The following is a 16979-nucleotide window of genomic DNA, read 5'->3' on the forward strand; positions in this document are numbered from 1 at the left end:
GCCCCTATCTATCTATATATCTGGTTTCTTTTCATGTTCTTGATCACCAGAGGAGTTATTCAAATTGGTGTTCCCAAGGCCCTATCTATCTACATACCTGGTTTTCTTTTCTATTAATTTTCTCGATTATTGGAGGAGTTATTCAAGTTGTTAGGGAAAAGCGAGAAATGTCGAAGCTACCTGCAATTTCCTTTTCATTCGTGGAGATAGGGAAACCTCTTTCTTATGCAGACTGAAACTTTACTTGGTAATCCCATGTCCCAACTCAATGATTTTTGCCATTCCTTCTTTTAAATGTTACCAGTAATCATATAATGAACATTGGCCACCTATACTCAATGATAACTTTTATATTTCAAAGTACTCCAAACCAATTTAGTTTGTGAGTTTAGGATTTCTCGATGAAGTTAAAAAGATTGATAAAAGTGCCAACATTGTTAGAGAAATTGACACATCAATGTTTTGATCTCCATCCTTGTCTTCATTGTGGGAAGAAAAATCACCCATCAGAAAGATGTCGAAAGCAAAATAATCTAAGAAATTAATTCAATATGGATGGATAAATCATTGGAGATGGAATCAAGAAGTAAAGAAGTTGCATAAGTCCTACAGTTTGGTCAAGATAGAGGTAAAGACAAAGTTGTATGAAGAAATTGACAAAAATATTTCAACAAGTTATTCCAAAATAAAGATGGTACTCTCCCACACCTTAATGGGGGGAGCACATGCATAACTCTCCTACACCTTTGGGTGGGGAGAGTAAATTGATAAAACAGATTGGTTAGTGGTAAATTGAAAACCACCACATTATTCAAATCAAGCATATAGGTTAATGGTCATCTAAAAACCACCACATTATTGAAAGTAGATTGGTTAGTGGTCATCCAAAAACCACCACCCTATTCAAAGAAGATTGGTTAGTGGTCATCCACAAGCCACCACATTATTCAAAGTAGATTGGTTAATGGTAAACCATAAACCACCAGTTTCTATGGAATACGATTAGTGGTCAACCAAAAAAACCACCACTTAAAGAATCCAAAGCCCTAGCTTGGATCCTTTCAAGAATGAACTATTGAAAAACTTCTCATCTTTCACCTGATAGGGGTGGACATCACATATAAGTTTCGAGGTCTTATTAGCATTTAGTCATCAATTGGGAATTCATGCATAGTAATTGGTCTCCTCAATATAAAATCATTTCAATTATTCAACTGAAATATTTGGACATAACAATTGTTCACTTCCCCGATATTCAAATATTGGTAGTTTTCATGCATATCTTCATTGAAACTTAGTTCAACAATTTTAGATAGTGAAGATAACACATGTTACTAGTACAATTATTTGAAATTGTTTTTTTTTTTTTAGGGCGGCGAGAGATGTTAGACTGTAAGTTCCTAAATATTCACAAAATATTAGAATACAATTGTCATGACTTGTAAATCTTATCTTGATGAGATGTCGTGATGATCCACTAGTAATTTGTGATGATCCACTAATAAGTTGGGAGTTGTGATCTAGATCTAGAGCTAAAAGATCTTGAATGGTAATTTGTGTATTATAAAGTTAAATTTTGAAATCAATATAATAGAATAGATGACTTCAAGCCTTTTATGCTAGTTTTCTTGTCTTGTCTTACTCTTGCAGATTCTTAACATAAAACTTAGCAAAAGCTCAAAACCTTACTTGCACTTGCATAAGAACATTTTAAACATATCCACCAATAATATAACAGATAAATAAATAAATGTTATGAAACCATCTCACAAAAAGATAGAAAAGATAGTTGAATGCCTTAGAATTCAGCCTCTTCGAGGGGGCGACCTCCTTTACATTACACAAATGAACAATTCTTCGATGATTCAAATGACAAAACCTCCTTTCTATATATAGGAGTCTAAGGGGTCACAATGTAACCAAGCCGACCGAGCAATAATAATATAAAGGCACAAAATTAACAATAAAGGGATTCTATGGGGCATAGTAATAACAATATGGGGACAAAAGGGGCACAACAATATTAATAAGGGATACAACTACAATAGTAATGGGGGCATCACTAATATTATAGGGACCTAACATGCCCCTCTCCTTCAAAAAAGTGTTGTCCTCAACTCTTGAGTAGTTCTCGATGCTTTTTTATAAAATTCTCATCCTCCCATGTGGAATCTTCAACGGATAAGTTCTTCCACCTGATGAGATACTTCGAAATGGATCAATTTCGTAGGTGTTGAATTCTTGTTTCTATGACTGCTTCTAGTTCCAATATAATTTTTCCTTCCTCATCAAGTTCTGGCAATATTGTTTGAACTAGGAGTTTTTTGCCTATAACCTTCTTTAAACATGAAACATGGAAAACTGGGTGCACTCAAGAAGCTACAGGAAGCTCCAATTTGTATGCCATAGTACCAATCTTTTGCAATACCTTGTATGTACCATAATACTTTGGTGATAATTTATTATCCTTCTTAGCTTGCTTGAGGGACATTTGTTTATATGGTTGTAGCTGTAGGAATACCCAGTCACCTACATCAAGACTTCTTTTGCTGCGATGTTGATCTGCCTGTTGTTTCATTCTTTTTTGCACCAACATGAGGTTATCCTTTAAGAGTTGGAGAACTTATTATTGATGCTCGATGTGATGTTCTGCTGCTTGAACATTAGAATTTTCTCTTAAATAGGATGTGATGGATGGTGGTTGATATCCATAAAGTGCCATAAATGGGGTCATTTTTGTTGCAGTATGGAAGGAAATGTTATACCACCATTCTGCCAAAGGCAACCATTTGACCCATTGTGTCTATTTATTAGATACAAAGCAACGAAGATATCCTTCCAAACATTTGTTTACTATCACAGTTTTCCCATCAGATTGAGGATGATAAGATGAGATATGAGCTAAATAAGTACCAAGACAAGAAAATAATTCCATCCAAAAAATTTCCAGTAAAAATGGGATCTCTATCTGTCAGGCCAGGCAGTAACTCCAATAGGCAGTAAAACTGATTCGATTTATTTCATTAGGTATGCTATTATTATATACAAAAGGGTGTGACTGCTCAGTTCATCTCCTCATGACTATTCACATTCCTAATTTAACTATTTACATAAATTCACCCAATTGTGAGGATTAGGTGTCAACATTCCCCCCCTTAATCTGAAGGGATGTTGGTGAGTCCAAGCATCATTCTGAATCTTTTAAGCTTTCCTCTTCCAAGCGCTTTGGTGAAGATGTCTTCAATTTGCTCATTTGTGGAACAATGACGGGGATGGATTGTTTTGGCCTCAACATGATGTCGGATCAGATGATATTTAGTATTGATGTGCTTTGTTCGATCATGGAACTTCGAGTTCTTGGCCAACTTTATTGCAGAGGTGTTGTCAATCATGAGTGGAGTTGATTGTACTTGTTTTACCTGCAAATCTTCAAGAATTTTCCTGAGCCACACAATTTCTTTTGTTGCTTCAGTTGCTGCCACGTATTCTACTTCTGTTGTGGAATCTGTTGGAACTGATTGTTTGCGTGACCTCCAGGGGACAGCTCCTGATCTAAGACTCAGAGCATATCTTGAAGTAGATACCCCATTTTCTTTGTCTCCATCAAAGTCTAAATCAGAGTATCTTGATCAAACTGAAGTCATCCACCTGTGTGTACTTGATTCCAAAGTCTTGAGTTCCCTTCAAGTACTTTAGAACTCTTTTTGCAGTAGCCCAATGTCCCTCACAGGGTGTTTGCATGAACCTGGAGAGGATTCCAACAACAAATGAAATGTCTGGTCTGGTAGTAGTAAGGTAGTTTAGACTTCCTACAAGCTATCTATACTTTGTTGCATCCTCAAATTCCTTTCCTTCAATAGATGTGAGCTTTAAGTTTTGTTCCATTGGAGTAGTAAGAGGATTGCACTCTGTCATGCCAAATCTGTTTAACAAATTTCCAATGTATTTCTTTTGATAAAGAAATATGGACTTTGGATGTTGGGTTACTTTAATGCCAGGATAGTAATGAACATAGCCCAAGTCAACCATTTCAAAACTTTTCCCCAATTCCTTCTTTATGGATGCAATGTAGCTTTCATTGTTCCCTGTCATTAAAATATCATCTGCATATACCACAAGATATACAACTGTTTTGCCAACTTTCTTGACAAATAAAGTTGCATCATCAAGATCAAAATGATTGAAGTTGAGTTTCAGAAGATGCTCAGTTAGTTTTTCATACCAGGCTCACGGTGCTTGTTTGAGGCCATACAAGGAATTCACAAGTTTGAATACTTTATGTTCATGTCCTTTCACAGCAAATCCTTCAGGCTGGTACATAAAAACATTCTCTTTTAGATCTCCATTCAAGAAGGTAGTTTTTACATCCATTTGATGGACTTTCCAACCGTTCTGAGCTGCTAGTGCAAAGAGTGTCCGGATGGTGGCCCATTTTGTTGTGGGGGAAAAATTTTCCTCATAATTGACCCCTTCCTTCTGTGCAAAATCTTTTGCCACAAGCCTAGCTTTGTGCTTGTCAAGTGAGCCATCAGCTTTGTACTTGTTCTTGTAGACCCATTTGCAGCCAATTAGTTTGGTTCCAAATGGAGGATCAACCAGCTTCCAAGTGCCATTCTTTATGAGGGCATCATACTCCTTTTGCATCGCTTCTTTCCATTCATCATGAGAAGCAGCTTCTTTAAAGGAAGTTGGTTCAAAATATGTAGACAAGTTCAATTCACAATCATAAGAAACATCCATATCAACAGGTGAATTAGAGTCATCTACATCACCTCCATTTTGTCGGTTTGAATTTTTGGTTCCTATTTTTCCAATTTCATCAGGATGAACACTTTCAAGTGTCTTCATCAGCCACTTTGGGGGACCTTTCTGAGATGGTCCAAGCTGCTCTGTTTATTGAGTTGGGACTGAATCAAGATTGAGTCTCCCAATTCTATCAATTACATCGCTTAAAGCATCATCCGTCGTTGGAGTTTCATTCGGGGGAGAGTGTTCTTCGGAAGAAGATTCCACATGTTGATCTAGAATAGGAATCCCCCCTTCAAGATGTGGAATCTGATTATCAAATTCTTGAAATGATTTTTTTTTTGCGAATCTATCCAAGCGATCAAGTTACCACTCAACAACATTGTCAGATTTGGGTGATTCAAGAAAAATTACGTCTCTAGATACAACAAACTTTTTATTTGCTTCATCATAAAGGCGGTATGCTTTGGAGGTGTTTGAATACCCCAGGAAGATACACTTACGACTTCTAGCACCAAGTTTGTTTCTATGTACCTTTGGCATCAAAGCATAACAGGTGGAAGCAAAGACCCTAAGATGTTTTACCGAAGGAACATGTCCATACCACAATTCATAAGGAGTCTTGTTTCTTATAGCATTAGATGGACATCTATTCTTTATATATGTAGCACATAGAAAAACATCAGCCCAAAACATTATCTTTACATTTTTGAAGAAAAGCATGGATCTTACCATATTCAAGATTGTTCTATTCATTCTTTCAGCTACACCATTCTGTTGGGATTATAAGGCACAGTTGTTTGATGTTTGATCCCATGTTGGCGAAGATAATTTTCAAATTCATTTGATGTATATTCTTTTCCATTATCAGTGCGAATAGACCCAATATGAGATTGTGCATCATTTTCAATCCATTTATGAAAATTCTTGAATGTTTGGAAAGCATCAGATTTATTCTTCAATAAATAAACCCAACACATTCTGGTGTAGTCATCAATAAATGTCATGATATATTTATTTCCATTTGCAGAAGGAACATGCATTGGACCACATAAATCTGAATGAATAAGTTCAAGCTTCATATGTGCTCTTGAGTGTGAATCATGAAAAGACTGTTTGCTATGCTTTCCTAGAATGCAAGCATCACATTGCTTAAGTTTTCTAGGAATTGTAGGCAATCCAGCAACACCATTTTTCTTCAATAAGCAGAGACTGACATAGTTTAAATGTCCAAATCTAGCATGCCATAATAAACTTGATGGAAGTGTACCTTCTTCATGATGAGAAATATATGAGAAATTTTGTGCATGGGCAGAGGTTCCTTGTAGTTTGAGAAGCCTTTCTTCTTCTATTCCCCTCATGACAAGTGAGTGGTCAGATGCTTTTCTTACCTCAAGCTTGCCATCAAACATATGAATGGAGTGACCTTGCTAGCGGATGTGAACCAAGGACAACAAGTTTCTCTTGAGCTATGAGAGATATAGAACATGATCCAGAAGAAAGTCTGGAAGACCAGGCAGTTTAAGCCTGATTGTGCCAAGCCCTGATGGCTTTATTTTTTATTGATCTGCAAAGTATACTACTCCATCAACATTGTCAGTGAAATCTTCAAAAAAATCTTTTCAATGAGTCATGTGACAGGTTGCTCCTGAATCAAGCAACCAATCATTTTTCCAAGAAGCAAGTGAAGCATTAAACAAATCTTCATTTACTCCAATGTTACATTGTGCCTCAACATAGTGAGCGGATTCAGGTGCTTTACCTTTGTCTGTATCATCAGTTTTACCTTTCTGTTGGTTTCTTTTCTACTCAATTTTTTCCCATGGTAGCTTGCATGTAGAGGCATCATGTGATCCATTTATTTTGTAGCGAATACAGTGTAAATCTACCTTTTCTCCTTGAGAATGTCTACCCCCCCTACCTCTGAAATATCTTCCTCTTCCTCTTCGTCCACCTCTTCCTCTTGTAGAATCTTGAGCAGGATGCTTTTCTTTATGAGCAAGGCACACAGTCTCTTCAGAAGATTCAGGGGCTGTCTTCTTTCCGAAAGCTTTCTCTCTTTCAGCAAACCTTTTCACAAGAGAGTCAAAGGTTATATCTTTGAGATTTCCATATTCTTGCAATGACTCATGATAATTGGAGTAAGTAGGATAAAGTGCCTTGAGAAAAGAAATAAGAGGAATATCCAATTCAACCTTAGTGGATTTGATATCATGCATTATAGATTTTACTTCAGATGCAAGAGCAAGAGGATCATTATTTTGTAGTTCAAGAGTGAAGAGTTTAATCATGAGTTGGACAACTTCATGTGCAGAATGTGAGTCATAGAGTTCTTTTAGCTTTTGTAGGGCTTCAAAGGCAGTTGAATATGACGAAATATGGCAACTCACCTCTTCATTTACAGATGTTGCGATTAATGCATAGGCTTTGATGTTCTTATTTTCCCAAATGATAAGCTCTTTGTCTGAGGTAGGCTATACTGGGTCATTGTCTCCTTCTCCGACACACACTCCTTTCCACAACTCATTGAAGATGAGGGTGTGTTTTATAATCTGGGACCATTCAGGATAGTTCTCCTTGCCAGTGAGAACTATTCCCACCATGGATATGATTGAATGCATTCTGTAAAAAAAAACTTTTGCTGATAGAAAAGAATACTTCTGCCAATATACAGTAAGAATGTACTCAAAAATTTCTATGGGAAATGATTTTGGTTGCTTAATTCATATCACAGTCAATAATCAATCATTCACCACGAGATCTACAAAGTTGGAGTAGCAACGGCATCAACCGCAAGCTCTACAAAGTTGGAGCAGCAACGACATCACAATTTCAAGCTCTGATGGCAGACATACATCTCATGTAATCTAAGAACATTAAACATCTATATTCTAGAGTTGTTGCTTACAATTTGTAACAACATAATAGTAGAACTAATGAAATCCGCAAAGCTCACTGAAAAGACAAAAAAATCACCATAAATCCCTTTGATTCTCTAGACCATGAAGCCACGACTGTTTCTCTTACCACGACCTGTCTCAAATTTCCTGCCCTATGATCGAACATATGGTTTTGTGCCAAACACCTGGTGCTCTTCCAAAGTGCCTGACAGCCTCACGATGGCTCTTGGGGCCACGTAGCAATACTTCCTTCCAAAGTGCTTGACAGCGTTAAAACATATGGCAGCGTTAAAAATATGGAACAGTGTTAAAACATATGGGACAACGTTTAAAAAATATGGGACAGGGACAACGTTAAAACATATGGCAGCGTTAAACAGACAAGCTTAAGCGTTCAAGAGACGAGCTATAGACAGTGGTTTCTCTGGGCTTCTATACGTTGTCAATGATGCCGAGTCTTCCAGCTCCCAACCTAATGGCGTGGTTTGCAAATTAATGGTGCGACTGAATGGTATACAACGTTAACATAACGTTTCAATTGAACAACGTTCAATCCAGCGTTGATACCAATACCATAACACAACGTTTCAATGAACACAGTGTTTCAACCAGCATTGATGTCAGAGCAGCGTTCAATGGAATGGTGCAACTGGAACAAGTCAGAACCAGCGTTCAATTAAAATGTCAGAACATTCACAAAAAAAATTTAACGTACAACGCTTCTTTCAAGACAGAATGGGCAGCGCTAGACAGGACAGCGCTTCAGAAGAGCAGGGCGCAGGTTTTATAAAAGGAATATGGTAGAACAGGCACTCAGTCAGTCAAGGGAGTTACAAGGCACATGAGCCAAAAAAAGGAGCTGGCTCTGATACCATGTCAGGCCAGGCAGTAACTCCAATAGGCAGTAAAACTGATTTGATTTATTTCATTAGGTATGCTATTGTTGTATACAAAAGGGTGTGACTGCTCAGTTCATCTCCTGATGACTGTTCACATTCCTAATTTAACTATTTACATAAATTCACCCAATCGTGAGGATTAGGTGTCAACACTATCACTTACAATAATCTTTGGGTTTCCATGTAGCTTTTGAATTATTTCCATAACTGCAGTAGAAACTGTACCGGCTTTAAATGGATGTGCTAATGCGCAAAAGTGTGCATACTTGGTAAGTTTTTCAACTACCAGCATGATGACACTCTTTCCCTCAGACTTGGTTAAATCTGTGATAAAATCCATTGAAATGTCCTCCCAACGTTGGCTTGGAATGGATAAAGGTTGTAATAGACCTGGTGTCTTACTTGTTTCAGCTTTATTTTGTTGGCAAACCAAACATTCCACCACAAACTTTTGAATATCCGATTTAAGGCCATCCCAAAAAAGTTCCTTCTTAACCCTATGGTAATTTTTTAAAAATCCTGAGTGCCCTCCTAAGGGAGAAGCATGCAATTCCAGAAGAATCTCTTGTTTTATTTGGGAATTCTTACAAAGGTATAAGCAATCTTTGTACCATAATGAATAATTTTTCCAGCTAAATGTATTTGATTTACTGGAATCTTGTTGTAACTTTCGAATAAGTGCCCACACTTCTTCGTCATTCTTCCATTCCCCCCTTGCTTAATTTATCCAGTCTGGTTGGATAATAGAAATGGCACATAACAATGCTTCCACATCCTCATCCTTTCTTGAGAGTGCATATGCCACAATGTTTTGCTTCACCTTTTTGTAGATGATTTGAAAGTCATAACCCAACATCTTTGTAACCCATTTTTTTTGTTCTTTAGAGGATAATCTTTGTTCTAAAAAGTATTTAAGGCTATCATGATCCATTTTTACCTTGAAGTGTCTTCCCATTAGGTAGGGTCACCATTTCTTAAGTGCATATAGTATTGCCATCATTTTCTTCTCATAAATAGCTTTGTGTAAATAATTTCCCTTGATTGGATGACTTTCGAAAGCAATGGGTCTTTCATCCTGCATTAAAACAACACTAATTCCATTTCCTGAAGCATCACATTCCACAATAAAGGTTTCTGTGAAGTCTGGTGTAGCTAAGACCGATGCTTGGCACATTGCCTCTTTAAGATGTCCGAAGGCCTTTGTTTCTTCTGGAGTCCATGAAAATGCAACTTTCTTCAATAATGTTGTTAGAGGTGCTACTATTTTCCCATAATTCTTAACAAACTTGTGGTAATACCCCGTCAACATGAGAAATCCTCGAAAATGCTTTAAGGATGTGGGGATTTTCCATTCCTTAATGGCTTTAATTTTGCTAGGGTCTACCTTAACTCCTTCATGAGATACAATATGACCCAGATATTCGACCTCTTGTACTCCAAAGAAACATTTGGATATTTTTGCATATAATTTTTTCTCCTCTAATAGTTGTAGCACCCTGTCAACATGTTCAATATGATCCTTCCAAGACTTGCTGTAGATTAGTATATCATCAAAAAATACTAACAAAAATTTTCTAAGGGTTTGAAAATGGAATTCATCAAACCTTGAAATGTAGAAGGTGCATTGGTAAGGCCAAAAGGCGTGACCAAAAATTCATAATGACCCTCATGAGTTCTAAATGTTATTTTCAGAGTGTCTTCAGTCTTCATTATGATTTGATGATATCTTGAACGGAGATCCAACTTGGTGAACTAAATTGATCGATGCAATTCATGTAATAATTCATTAATGACAGGAATGGGAAACTTATCTCTAATGGTGAGTTTGTTGAGCTCCCTATAATCTGGACACATGCACCATGATCCATCCTTCTTGTGCACCAATGCTACTAGAGTAGAGAAATAACTTTGGCTAGGTTGAATTATACTAGCCTCTAGCATTTCTGCAACCATACGTTCAATTTCACTCTTTTGGGCATAGGGATATCTGTACGGCTTGATGTTTGGAGGAACACTTCCTAGAATCAAATGAATAGCATGATCATGATCACAAATAGGTGGGAGATCTTTGGGAGTCTCAAATACCTTAGAATGATTGTCCAAGACTTTTCGGAGATTTGGAGAAATAGATGATTTCAATGTGGAAACATCTAGCAAACATAATTGTGCAATTACACCTCGTTGTTCCTTTTTTAGAAGCTTTGTCATACTGTTAGAGCTGATTATCTTTCCCGGTTTCCCTACAATACCCCTTAATTCAACCTCCTTTCCTTCTGCATAAAACTTCATGAAAAGTTCTTGAAAGTTAAAAGCTATTATACCCAAGGATTGTAGCCATTGGACTCCTAGTACAATATCAGCACCTCCCATTGGAATGGAAAGCATTGGGATATTCAATACATATTCTCCCATGGATAGCTTGATATTATGGCACCTTCCAGAGCAATTTATGGTTCGTCCACTTGCAACCATCACTTGACACTCTAGTGCTAGATATAGGAAGCAATTCAATTCTTTTGCTATCTTACAATGAATAAAATTGTGGGTACTTCATGAATCAATCAACACTATTACCTTTTTATTCTTGATATGTCCTTCTATCTTGATGGATCGAGGAGTGGTAATTCCAGCCAATGCATTACAAGATATGGTTGAATTCATTTCTTCTATATCTAGGCTTTGTTTATGGAGTATATCCTCTTCTTTTGACCTTTCTTGTTCCTTTTCTTCTTCCTCTTCACAATCTATGTAGAATAATTTCTTCTCAGCACACTTATGACCTTTAGTGTATTTTCTATCACAACAGTAACAAAGCCCTTTTGCTCTTTTTTCTTCAAATTTTTTTGGTGTCAACCTTATAGGTTGTGGAAGCCTAGGGGCAACAACACTTCCATCTTTATAATTGTGAGTGGTCGGCTTCCTGGTTGCCATAATTTTGCTTTCCATTTTTCTTTCTAACCTGAATGCCTTCTCCAATGAATTAGGTTCCCAAAGGTGAGCATCATCTTGGATATTATCCTTTAAAGTCCCTATGAATACATCAATCCTATGCTCCTCTGGGAGATCTTTTACCCTTATGTTCAATTTTTGGTACTCCTCAATGTGCTCCATCATTGAACCCTTCTATTTGAGACTTATCAATTGGCTAAAAAAAGTGTTGTTTTTTGTATCCTCATAATGTGATGTCATTTCTTCCGTAAAAATTGCCCAAGTGACAATTTGTTTACGAGAGAAAAGCCATCGATAGCATACAAACTGATTTGGTTCCAAATATAAAGTTGCAATACGTACCTTTTGTGTGTTTTTCACATTATGGAGATCGAAAAATTGCTCCATCTGTAGTATCCATGTTGCAGGATCCTTGCCATCAAAATTCCTCATATTAATTTTTGGAATATGGTGGGTCTTCGATCCAACATTGGAGTCTATGAAATCATGATTAACATTTCTTTTGTTCTCATCATGAGTTTCCTTTACTACCCTTTCACCATTAGTGACCATTTCTTGTCGCAACTTATTCAAATTTATCTTCATTTCTTCCATCTTACAATCCATGCCATCTGTCTTAGCATCCATGCCATTCATCTTAGCTTCCATGCCATTCTTTAAACCATCCATCTTAGATTCTGTTACTTTTTTTGCGAGTGACATTTGTTGCACTTGATCTCGTAATTTTGAGATATCATGTTGCGTTTCTTCCTCTTCTTCATGAGTCATGCTAGAGCTTCCAGGTTGCTTACTAGATGTTTGCATTTTCTTTCCTCAGGGCATCAATTATCGATAATAATGCTTTACTATGCCCTTTGAATTCCTTCAAACTAGTTTTTCGAACCAAGCTTATGCAAAATTTTAAAAAAACTACACACCTTTTTTCACTTTGTAGAAGCTCGATATTGGATATGATGTATCTCTATAATTTCAAATCATTCGGTTCTAAAATTGCAACCTGTAGTAGCCCTTTGTGTACTCTTTCTATTGCCACCAATCTGATCGAATTTAGATTCTCCAAGGCAGAGTTATGCACAATCTCCCAAGATGACCTGATTATAAACCTTTGCAGAAGAGCGAACTTGTATGAAGTGCCATGTGTCAGTGTTTCGACCTTAGTATCTAAAAAATATACATAGGAAACTACAATCCGTCCTATTTCTACAACTTCTTAAGAAATTTCAATCTGATGCTCAAAGCAAAACTTATGACGATTTTCCCCAGGTCACCTATTTGGAATGAAATTCAGGAGTCTGCAAAAAGGCCAACTTCCTCAGATCCATCTCCGCAAATATAGCGCAAAAAGTTCTAAAATATGAACATGAGGTTCATAATAATTTCGGCCCAAATGGGTTTTTTTAGCATCTGAAATGTCACAGAAATTTTTTTTATAGCGCATATGCCACGATGACTTGTTTGGAGTAGTGACACCCTATAATTCAAAGCTCTGATAGCAAATGTTATGAAACCAACTCACAAAAAGATAGAAAAGATAGTTGAACACCTTAGAATTCAGCCTCTTTGAGGGGGCAACCTCATTTACATTACACGAAAGAACAATTCTTGGATGATTCAAATGAAAAAACCTCCTTTCTATATATAGTAGTCTAAGGGGTCACAATATAACCAAGCCGACCTAGCAATAATAATATAAAGGCACAAAAATAACAATAGAGGAATCCTATCAGGTACAGTAATAACAATATGGGGACAATAGGGGCACAACAATATTAATAAGCGATACAACTACAATAGTAATGGGGGTGTCACTAGTATTATAGAGAACTAACATTCTCACAATGAGATGTTGTTGCCCACTAAGTCATTCAAAACAAAATACAGGGTGAAACAACACATCGTGTTGGATGATCAGTTAAAGAATGGAATAAAAGGCTTAATTGCATAAACTGCCCTATTTAGATACTCTATACACAAAATTATAGATTATGTATTCCAAATAATTGACTATGTCCAGCATTGACCCATGGTGACTAGAACGACTGTACAAAACGACGTTTCCTGTACTATCTAGTTTCTAGCTCGTTTTTTCTCCAAGAACGATCGCTCCTGTCGCGTTTCTGGTGGAGTAGGGCCTCAAAGAACAAGGCTCCTAGGTCCTATTTATAAAACCAAAATGTTCCCAAGGCCCCTATCTATCTATATATCTTGTTTTGTTTCATGTTCTCGTTCACCAGAGGAGTTATTCAAATTGGTGTTCTCAAGGCTCAATCTATCTACATATCTGGTTTTCCTTTTTTTCATGTTCTCTATCACCAGAGGAGTTATTCAGGTTGTGAGGGAAAAGAGAGAAATGTCAAAGCTACATGCGATTTCCGATTCATTCGCAGAGATGGGGCAACCTCTTTCTTATGCATACTGAAACTTTACTTGGTAATCCCCTATCCTAACTCAATGATTTTCACCATTCCTTCTTTTAAACATTACCAGTAATCATATAATGAACATTGGCCACCTATATTTAATGATAAATTTTATATTTCAAAGTACTCCAAACCAATTTAGTTTGTGAGTTTACGATTTCTTGACGAAGTAAAAAAGATTGACAAACATGCCAACATTGTTAGAGAAATTGACACATCGATGTTTTGATCTCCATCCTTGTCTTCATTGTGCGAAGAAAAATCACCCATTAGAAAGATGTCAAAAGCAAAATAATCTAAGAAATCAATTCAATATGGATGGATAAATCAATGGAGATGGAATCAAGAAGTAAATAAGTTGCATAAGTCCTAAAGTTTGGTCAAGATAGAGGTAAAGACAAAGTTGTATGAAGAAATGGACAAAAATCTTTCAACAAGTTATTCCAAAATAAAGATGGTACTCTCCCACACCTTAATGGGGGAGCACATGCATAACTCTCCTACACCTTTGGGTGAGAAGAGTAAATTGCTAAAACAAATTGGTTAGTGGTAAATTGAAAACTAGCACATTATTCAAATCAAGCATATATGTTAATGGTCATCTAAAAACCACCACATTATTGAAAGCAGATTGGTTAGTGGTCATCCAAAAACCACCACCCTATTCAAGGAAGATTGGTGAGTGGTCATCCACAAGCCACCACATTATTCAAAGTAGATTGGTTAATGGTAAATAGTAAACCACTAGTTTCTATGGAATACGATTAATGGTCAACCAAAAAAACCACCACTTAAAGAATCTAGAGCCCTAGCTTGGATCCTTTCAAGAATGAACTATTGAAAAACTTCTCATATTTCACCTGGGTGGACATCACATATAAGTTTCAAGGTCTTATTAGCATTTAGTCATCAATTGGGAATTCATGCATAGTAATTGGTCTCCTTAATATAAAATCATTTCAATTATTCAATTGAAATATTTGGACATAACAATTGTTCACTTCCGCTATATTCAAATATTGGCAATTTTCATGCATATATTCTTTGAAACTTAGTTCAACAGTTTTAGATAGTGAAGATAACATATGTTACTAGTACAATTATTTGAACTTGTGATTTTTTTTTAGGGGGGCGGGAGATGTTAGACTATGAGTTCCTAAATAATCACAAAATCTGAGAATAAAACTGTCATGACTTGTAAATATTATCTTGATGAGATGTCGTGATGATACACTAATAAGTTGTGAGTGTGATCTAGATCTAGACCTAAAAGATCTTGAATGGTAATTGATGTATTATAAAATTAAATTTTGAAATCAATATAATAGAATAGATGGCTTCAAGCCTTTTCCGCTAATTTTCTTGTCTTGTCTCACTCTTGTAGATTCTTAACATAAAACTTAGCAAAAGCTCAAAACCTTACTTGCACTTGCATAAGAACATTTTAAATATATCCACCAATAATATAATAGATAAATAAAATTCAATAATTCAAGTAAATTAATAATATGATTTTCTTATAAAAAGAAAAAAAAGGTATTTTAACTTCCACAAGACTAAAAATTAGTATATACAACAATATAATAAATAGAGTCAAACAATTAATTAATAGAAAGTGAATTATTAATCCATTACTAATCCTAATCCTAATTAAACCAACTATAAATCCATTACTAATCCTAATCCTAATAAAATCAACTGTAAATCAAAAACGTAAAAAAAACTATTTAAAAATATTTAATTTACACTAATTTTCTTCATTCATCCCAAAAAGATACTTTAAAAACGCATTGAAAAAATCTCATAACCATACTTAGCAGTGATGCAAATTAAAATAAAACTCCAAACAAACTCATTTTTCTTTTGGTTCAAAGAAAATTCGTCAAAATGAACCATTATACCCCAAGGAGTTATTCAAGTTGTGAGGGAAAGGAGAGAAATGTCGACGCTACCTGCGATTTCTGTTTCTATCATGGAGATGGGGTAGTCTCTTTCTTATGCAGATTGGAACTTTACTTGGTAATCCCATGTCCCAACTCAATGATTTTCGCCATTCCTTCTTTTAATCGTTACCAGTAATAATATAATAAGCAGTGACCACCTATGATCAATGATAACTTTTATATTTCAAAGTACTCCAAATCAATTTCGTTTTTGAGTTCAGGATTTCTTGATGAAGTTAAAAAGATTGATAAAAGTGCCAACATTGTTAGAGAAATAGAGACATCAATGTTTTGATCTCCATCCTTGTCTTCATTGTGGGAAGAAAAATCACCCATTAGAAAGATAACGAAAGCAAAATAATCTAATAAATTAATTCAATATGGATAGATAAATCATTGGAGATGGAATCAAGAAGTAAAGAAGTTGCATAATTCCTACATTTTGGTCAAGATAGAGATAAAGACAAAGATGTCTGAAGAAATTGACAAAGAGATTTCAACAAGTTATTCAAAAAAAAAATGATGGTACTCTCCCACGCCTTAATGGGGTGAGCACATGCATAACTCTACTACACCTTTGGGTGGGGAGAGTAAATTCATAGATGCAAATAAAATAAAACCCCAAACAAACTCATTTTTCTTTTTGGTTCGAAATAAGTTAGTTCAAAGGAACCTTTATACCCAGAGGAGTTATTCAAGTTGTGAGGGAAAAGAGAGAAATGTCAATGCTACATGTGATTTCCATTTTATTCACGGAGATGGGGCAATCTCTTTCTTATGTAGGCTGGAACTTTACTTGGTAATCCCATGTCCCAACTCAATGATTTTCATCATTCCTTCTTTTAAACATTACCAGTAATCATATAATGAACAGTGGCCACCTATACTCAATGATCACTTTTATATTTCAAAGTACTCTAGACCAATTTTTTTTGTGAGTTCAGGATTTCTTGATGAAGTTAAAAAGATTGATAAAAGTGCCAAAAATGTTAGAGAAACGAACACATGAATGTTTTGATCTCCAACCTTGTCTTCATTGTGGGAAGAAAAATCACCCATCAGAAAGATGTCGAAAGCAAACTAATCTAAGAAATTAATTCGATATGGATGGATAAATCATTG

This window comes from Pinus tabuliformis, chromosome 4_2 (assembly GCF_031772625.1).
Source record: "Pinus tabuliformis cultivar Carrire ecotype Pingquan chromosome 4_2, CPIR1, whole genome shotgun sequence".
NCBI classification, from domain to species: Eukaryota; Viridiplantae; Streptophyta; class Pinopsida; order Pinales; family Pinaceae; genus Pinus; species Pinus tabuliformis.